The sequence below is a fragment of the Dermacentor albipictus genome, unplaced genomic scaffold (genome assembly GCF_038994185.2).
Source record: "Dermacentor albipictus isolate Rhodes 1998 colony unplaced genomic scaffold, USDA_Dalb.pri_finalv2 scaffold_60, whole genome shotgun sequence".
In the NCBI taxonomy this organism is placed as follows: Eukaryota; Metazoa; Arthropoda; class Arachnida; order Ixodida; family Ixodidae; genus Dermacentor; species Dermacentor albipictus.
In genome coordinates, this window is record NW_027225614.1 from 272,681 (window position 1) to 281,507 (window position 8,827).

The 8,827-nt window shown below is 40.8% G+C and overlaps 1 long non-coding RNA gene across 1 annotated transcript; it reads left to right on the forward strand.

Moving 5' to 3' along the window:
* The first annotated feature begins 460 nt into the window (after window positions 1-460).
* On the forward strand, window positions 461-8,479 carry LOC139053047 (uncharacterized). The gene is made up of 3 exons (XR_011510183.1): window positions 461-708; window positions 2,191-2,327; window positions 7,429-8,479. It is a non-coding gene; the product is annotated as an uncharacterized lncRNA (long non-coding RNA).
* The last annotated feature ends 348 nt before the right edge of the window (window positions 8,480-8,827 follow it).

The following is an 8,827-nucleotide window of genomic DNA, read 5'->3' on the forward strand; positions in this document are numbered from 1 at the left end:
ACCAACACCAACCCACTCCTCGGCGCCCCGCGGAGCGATGCCGTCTTGATCGCCCCCTCCCAACCCCGGGAAAAGGGACACTACCTATCTCAGTTGAAGAAACGATGATGAAACGTTAACGACAAGAACGGCATCTCCTAATGAGTTGTCTTATGGCCTCTGAGATTTGCGCGCGCAGCTGGCGCGCGCGCACCTGGGAGGCCCTAATTGGCCGCCTAATAGCATAAAAAGACAAAGATAATGCCAAATGACACAGTTAAAAATTCAAACAAATAACTGATCTTAATTATACTGTTTGGGAAAAAGAAATAAAAAAATTAGACAGCCGCAACACACGCCACTAAAGCCACCACCGCCGGCATAACGCGGAACCAACAGTTGGCAACATTCATTCCCGCGTCATTGCTTCGTTCGCTTCACGAGTTCGCTTCGTCTTCGCAACGAGAGCCGCCATCTTCTCGCGCCTAACGCTTTGTATGGCTTTGTTCTCTGCAATCCGCGCACGCAGCTCATCGGTGGATGCACGTCTGCTCGGCGTCGCAATGCGGCCTGCGTCATTTTTTGGTGTTCGCGCAATCGGTGTGAAGCATGTCGCATGTGAAATGTTTGGTAGAAATGCCTCACGTCCAAGTCAAGCCGCCGTACGGGTGTATGGCTGTGCGCCCTGTTCTCGGAAGCGTCAACGGGTTTCCGGCATGCGGATTTCAGGTACGTGCAAATGCGTTTCGCCCTCCTATTGAGCTCCGGCGCAAAGCGTGCAATATTTCATGTGAAAGATGCAGTGCCCGTCATCATGGTGTGAATTTCGAGCGGCAAACGAGAACTTTGGCATTTAGTGCACACCGCGGCTGCTAAGTTAGCGTGGAAATTGTTTTACGTTACCGTAATATGTTGCTGTCAGTCTAATCTGCGGCTTGTGGACAGCTAGCCCATTGACTTTTGCTTGTGGCAGCGATAAGTATATAAATGGAAGCGGTAATAATTTTCGAGAGCAGAGAGTTGTTTCGCTCGGTGTTTGGTCGTGTTCATGGCGTTATGAAAGCTAGAAAACTAACTGGCTTTATCGTGCTTAGTTCCAACTCCAAGGGGCGTAACGTTGGCGCTGTATATGCTTGTTTTCGGTGTCACGAGTACCACTTTCATGCTTTTGTTGCATGAGAGGTAGCTGCTGCATGCCGTCCGGGCAGAATACAACAAAAGCAATTTCCTCACTTTCATACGTATGCAATATAACGTAACAAAATTTCCAGCGTTTTATACGGAGCGTAAATATCCAGTATAGTTTAGTAAGAAACTCGAATTCTGTCTTAGCTTAGTAGGCGTGAAACAAGTGAAACTCTTTCCTTTTTGAATTCGCCCGCAGATGCGTCATCGGGTAATTGACAGTAGCTTCGCTACGTGAGTTGTTTTATGCGCCAATATTGCCTGGTTAAGTATCCTGTTAATTTATGCCGACGCTCGTTCATCTTGATTTTAAGCGGTTACTATCCCCGAGTACCGGACGATGCCAAACTTGTGAGGTGTAGCAAACGCGGGAAATTCAATGTGGCGTGGCTGCAAGTTCCTGTTTTTACGTTTCTTGCATTCAAAGCCAACAGAGTATCACTGATTTATTTTCCATTTCTGCTGTACTTGATCAATCTAATGTGACAACTGCATTTGCTCTTTAATGTTCTCCATTTACTGTGTATTCAGCTTGGCTGCCGTCCTCTCTTCAGAGGATGCTGCTGTGATAGCTCTTTCGTATAGCACATGCCTCTAGGCCCTTGTGTTTCAAGGGCTCTGGCGAGGCAGCAGTGCTCCAAGTAATTTTACCATCCTATATATTTTCTATTTTGCATCATTCTTCCACGATGGATTTTAATGTTCATACTATTTGTCATTAGTCATCGCCATAATTTTATAGCACGTAGATTTTACGCACTTTACAGCGACAATTTTTAGGCCAGTTTACAGCCAAGTTACATCTTCCATAATACATCGTCAACATTACCACTTATCATGGCCCTCTTTGGCCAAACGTGGCCCTTGCGCCATAAAACACCACACATCATCATCATCAGCTTGGCTGCCAGAAAATGCTTGAATTTCTTTCAGTATCCAAGTGACGAAATATTCCACTGACGGCCGTGTGTGAAACACGCAAGATGACAAAACTGATAGCAAAATGATGAGATATTTCTTTTATAGCGTTTGGACTCGACTTTTGGTGAGGCTGTCGATCGACCTTGGGCCTGGTGACAGCACACCCGACATCGCCAAAGTGCAGCCTATCAGTTGAGTGCCCCCGAATGGACCATCAACATCGGAAACTGAAGCAGAGCCAGGTAGGGCCAATTTTTACTTTGGAACAGAATACTGACAGCTGCCTCTTTTTTTAAGAACTAAATAACATAATTACAAACCAATCCTTTCTCTTTGTGCAGCCTACATAGAATTGTTTTTTGTTCTTATACAGACCTTCAGAAAGCAGTTCTTCTGAACCCTTTTTGCATGCACAAATAAATAAAGAGGAGTTCACTTTCTGAAGAAATTGATGCACTGAAATGTGCGTTCGACACACAATGAGATGCAAGGTAACCAACAACTTTAAAGCGGTAAAAAAACAAGTTTGAAACAAGTTCTAACATCATAACCCGCCTTGGCATACGGATCTAAATATAACAGCAACAGAGGTGCATGCAGAGAAGTGTTTGTAAATGTTTGCAAGATATGTACATTGTCTATGAAATTGTTTTATTTACTTAGAGCTTCTTGGTGCCATGGCAGTGCAGTAAAAGCTCAAAATGATGCCGCTGCTCCTAATAAAGCACCTTTAGATATTAAAATTAAATTATAGGCTTTTACATACCAAAGTCACAGCCTGAAGTTTTGGGAACCTGGCCTTCTTTAATGTACACCTGAATATAAGTGCATAAGCGTTATTGCATTTTACCCTCATTGGAGGGCAGCTGTCATGGCCTAGATTGAAGCTGGGACCAGCATGACTGAGCAGCATGGCATCATAGTAAGTGGGCTATAACACTAGGTCAAAATGAGAAATACTGCTTAGAACTACCAACTTCTTGGCTCACAAGCACTTTGCACTAAGTTAAAGGAGTATGGAGTACTGACAGCGACTGTTTATGTACCAATTTCTTTTTAACCTGACTCCATTATTAAAGTGCGAAGCTTCAATTAGTCAAAACCAGCCTAAATTACAGAACCAGCTCAAAACACGCACCATGTATAGCTGGATTTGGACATGAAAATGGAGTCAATTCATGTCGCCGAAAATGGAGGTGGCAGTCACACTATTTCATGCATTTTGCCTAAAACATAGTCAATAATTAATCAATTTCTAAAATATTCTTTTCAAAAAGTTTTTTTTCAAGCATGACAGGAGGAGCCAAATGGTGTTCAGGTGCACGAGCGGTTAGTTGGACGGCACTTGCATATGTTCACTGGCTTCTTTCAAGCTTGAAAGAAACATTTGTTACACCTATTGAGCAGTAGAAAGCTGGATTGGGAATTTTTCAGGGTGCTCTACAATTTTCGCACTGACACTTTTGCTTTGAATATAATATTTGAGCAGTTAAGTAATCGTTGTTAACTAATTACCTAATTACGAAAAATGCAAGAATTGGTTTCACTTCCTCAAAACGATGGCAAACGACATTACCTTGGTGCTGTCCAGCTACGTTGCAGTTGTACATATTTAAAGCTTGCATGTGTTATACAGACCACCTGGTAATTACAAGGCATATATAGAAGTGGCTAAGTTGTGTAAGCCAGCCATGTGTAGCGAATCATGAGAAACAGCCATGTTTCTTTGACTTAAGGGCATGATAAGATTGACATGCTCGACACCTTGTATCAGTGTGTTCTAGGCCTGTTCGTAGTTTAGCTCCTACATAAACAATATTTCTCCACGTGTAAGCTTATATGCATCTTTCAAGTATATTGCCTCGTGTGTCCAAAATAAACCATCCTCGCGCTTCCTTCATTATGTCTTTATCTGTTGCTGTGCTAAATTTTTAACATGCAACTGCACAAATTTTCATCTAGTTTTCATGTTTCCTCGTTGTTTGGTGGCTTTATTTCTGAACAAGTTGTTTTCGTTAAACCCTGTTGCACACAGCAGTACACAGCATTTCTGCCTAGAGTGGAAATGTTTTTTTTTTCAGATTGACATAAGTACACCTTTCCTGGGCAATGTAAGGCATTCTACATAACACTGCCATGCAATAATGTTTATATTGTATTCCAGCATCATGCAGAACTGTTTACTTACCAGATTAGAATATGTATAAGTGTTGGAAGTAACAGAACTGGAAGAAGCCAGCAGATAATGAGGCCAAGGAAAGCATACAGGAACATGTGTTAAGTTTTTTTATATGAAGTATAGAAATGATAAATTCTGGGTAAGTGAAAGTGGATTAAAAGATATCCACCTGTGGGTGGAGAACGGACCCATAACCTTCACATTACACATGTGATATACTAACCACTGTGGTACTACTGCCGTGTTCGAGCGTCGACAATCTTAGGGGCCATTGTGGACGGTTGAATGCTGCCTCGGTGGCACAGTGGTTAGTGCATCGCATGCCGAATGCAAAGGCTGTAGGTTCGTTCTCCCCCCATGCCTGGTTGTTTTTTTTACCATTTGCATTTCCCTTTATCATTTCTACATTTAAATAGAAAATTACAAATAAGTTTCCACGTGCCTTCCCTGGCATCTTCCAGCTGTGATTCAGAAAAATTTTGACCCTCAGTATCCTTTCTTCTCCTTTGGAAGAACAGGAGCTTCATTTTAAAAATAATGAATTCACCTTGTTCAGTATCTCAATGTGGTCTCAAATCTTATCATAGCATGTGTATTACTAAGTGAAGTTTTTGTTAAGATGATATAGCATGGGACCTAATTAGTAGCCTTTGTGTACAGATATATGACTAGTCTAATAAATAGGAGGATTTTAAGAAGCACTTCTAACATGGTCTGAGCATGTGTTTAAAAAAACTAATCTAGCATGATTTCAGGCATAACTGTTGCCCCTGAAAAATATTTGGATAATATGCATTGGCATTGTTTTTAGAGAGCACCAATACTGCTTTGATAGAGGTAGCCTCGTGGAACATGAAGCATTGCTTCTTGCTGAGTCAAAGAAATATTTGCATATCTGAGGTGCATGTGTCATAAGCTCGAATGCTGTTTAGAGGCTCCTAATAAGAAAATTACTTGACTTGCCTTCCAGAGATTGCTTCAGTAGTCTATGCTACTCCATCATAAACAATTTACCAGGGTGAACATTCACCACAGTTGGCTTTGCAATGTTTATGCAAAATACCACAATTGGTTACTAGACATGTGACTGCACTAAAACTTGGAATTAATGACCAGTAAGATTTATGGGACCAGCAAAACTTAGTTTATTACTCCAGAACAAAATGCGAGGCACTTCGGTTATTTCTGCCATAGAGTTTCTTACAGTAATTACTAGAGGGAACTCTGGCGCTGCAGTCGTACCACCATGGGAATGATGGGAAGCACATGGATTTGTCGGATAATCGTGCTTGTGAATTCAGACGTTCTTGTGGCTTCGTATATTATACGCTATATAAATCTCATTGTCGTAAATTTCAGCGCAGTCTGTACTCTTCGAAGTGCAGAAGACGGCGTCAACACGCACAATTGCTATTAATTGCAACGATTGAGCTTGTCCAGGTAGCCAAATCGAAGGGCGCCAAGCGTCTCAAGGCACTGGTATGCCCGCGATAAATTCATCAGGGCGTTGCACTCGCTTGTCGTTACATGCCTCCGTGGCTTAATGGTTTCAATATCAGACTTCTGTTCTAGAGTTCCTGTGTCTGAATCCTGTCGTCGGACGATTTTCATGTTTATTTATTTATTACACAGTATATTGTTGAGAATGACTAGTTTACAAAGTCACAAAGCCGTTTGAAGCCAAACAGATGAAGTTTAGGTAAATCCATGTACTTCCCATAATTTCCATGCTGCTACAGCCGTTCTTGTTTGATCTCCTGTGGACACTAACGTCAGAGTTCCCTCTAGTAATTATTGTATGAAACTGATTTCTGCGCCTCACTCGTGCAGAAGCGGCACCACACCTGCTGCGTAAACATGCACTACCTTTCGGCCAAGTGCAGGGAATGCTGTGAACTCGCCCTGTACAAAGCCTGCACTAAGTAAAACGAATCACAACGTGCAGGTGCTGCCACGTTGAACTGGTGAAATGAGGAGTGAAATTCAGCACCTGCTGAACTAGTTCAGAAAGTGTTATATAGTAACAGAAGTTGAGTGATTCTGCGTTACATTCACGAAATATACTTCATGATACTTTTCCATTTATTTCATCAGTTATTAAGAATCCCTTTTGCATTGTTGGACAAAACTACAGAATGCCAACATATTTTCTAGCATTCACTGGTAACAAACATGTCAAAACTTGTTCTAGTGTCTGGATTGCCGCTTTAGCCGTTAACCCCCAAGTTAATTCCGGAAAAATGCACCAAATTTTTTACGTACTCAATTTTTCGGCGTCATTCTCATTCTAAAAATACATTACTTCATTGGTCTCTGGTTAGAAATAACACAAAAATAAGAGCTGCTCTTGAGGGCAGCTTTCCCTCAATGCCGACTGTAACTCATCTTTGACAATACGAGCAGCATAACATCGGGCAGAAAGAGTGCAACTCGTCATTGGCGATATTGGTACTACCTCCAGTCACTAGTACAGCTTGGGATCAATGGTTAAATGTTGCGACTTTGTTGATGCCCAATTTTAATTCTGCAGCTGTTACACTTGGGTGTAGCATGTGTATGTACGTGTGCATGCATTAAAATGACTTCACGCTAGAGCAAAGCAACTGTAGTGCAGAGAGGCATTAGTCATCTTTATATATTTGCTTTGTAAAGATGCACTAAGTTTATTTTTTGCAGTATAGGCTTGGCGCTAATTGGCCAAAGATGCCCTTGTGCTACTAAAACCTATCAATTAATTCGCTTTTTGCAGTAGCAGGTGCTTATTCCTTTTTCAGGATCGGTCTGTGAGTTTTAATTTGTTTTTCTTGAACTGTGCAATTTCCACTGACAGGACTGCATGTCATGTGAAGTGTTCCTTTTTCAATCAAGAATGTTGAGGTTGTGTTTGTGAAACTCGATTTCTTGCCTCAAACGAGCTTGTACAAACTGACCAAGCTGATAATTCTACCTGCTTATATATTAAATGTGTTGCGGTTATGAACCCTCATAATGAATGACACATAGTATAAAAATTTTATCTAATAAAACGATTTAATGAAATTTTTCATGTTTTTCGCGTTCGTGTTCACTTCTCTACTCTCGTGTCCTGTCTGCATGTCTCACCTCTTTTTTTTTGCATATTAAATATCGTATAAACTTAACCATGCTTTTTTACCACAATGCAGGGGGAAAAAGTTCCGGTAACACCATGCATTCAGTATGGTGGCCCAGACGTGTATGCAAGCAACCTCCTTCATGTGGACCAAAAACTACTCTGCAGTGTCTCACAGACTTCCATGCGAAGCCCTCAACATTCTCGTCTCAGTGGAATGGCTGCCCATCTATCTGCGTGTCCATCACCAAGACGGCTAGTTGTAAAGCTCCTGTACCCGTTTAAGAAAGCTTAATGATTTTTTTTATTTAGTTTTCACGGTTGGCCGTAGAATCTTAACATTTTTGATGTTTCTAACGTTTTTACCTGGCACAAAGTGGCGCAATAACTTTAAACCAGTGTAATGTATTTAAGTGATGCTCACTCTAATGCCTATCTGGTTTTGTTTGTGTTTAAGAAATTTGAATGTCTGATGAGGTAACAGCATTTAAATTTGTCATCGTGGCTTGTTTCAATGAGCTGCTAGGAAATAAGATGCAAAACTTATCACACGCCAGTTGTAGCATTTTTGTATTCATGACTAAAGTATACGCGTTTCAAAAGATGGAAAGTGGGGAAAAAAGCCTCAAGAACATAATCATCCTAGGATTGTCATGTCCTTACAACTCTGCAATGACTAATGCCTCATGCATCTTGGGAGCACAATGGTCGCAATGCCTACAGGTATACTTGATTGCAAAAATTTATTGATACTTGATTGACTAGCTTGCAAAAATTTAGTTGAGAGTTAGCGCTCATCCTGTCTGCTTCTAGTCTGTGTCCATGCCACTTCGCGCTACAATCCAAGATCATGTTACTGTACCAACTCGCCCAAATTTTTATCCTTGTGTTAAAGACACACTCAGACTTGTTCTTACTTATGTGACCGGTTATTTTTGTGCTTTATAATAAGATGCAGTGCTTTTCGAATGAAAACGTGATATTTAGTAGTGAGGTTATTGAAAAAAACTGTTCTGCTTAAAATTTAATTGAGCAAGCCTGTGCCATTATTCGGTGCTTATGTCTTTGTATTGGTATGGCTTTACTCATCTTCCTTTTTACTTTTAAAATGTGCAAACATTATTATGTAGCCATTTCTCTTGAATGAAATAAATACTTCTGACATTTCGTCACAAATTTTACAATGATGTTGTTCAATTAGGTAACCTTAGACTAGCTGATTGTTGTTCTGGTAGCTTAACTTACAATGCCTTTGCAATATTCAATGCAAGCACATGGTGAAAAATAAACTAAGTTATTGGGTATAAGCAGGTATCTTTCAGTAAATGGAGCATACATATATTTCAGGAAATAGTGCATGCTTATATATTGAACAGCAAGGACAGCTACACATGCTGTTTTGTTCGTAAATGCTGAAACATGATTCGACGTGGAAGCACTTTGTTCTTTGGCTTTGAGTGCTACCTTTAAGT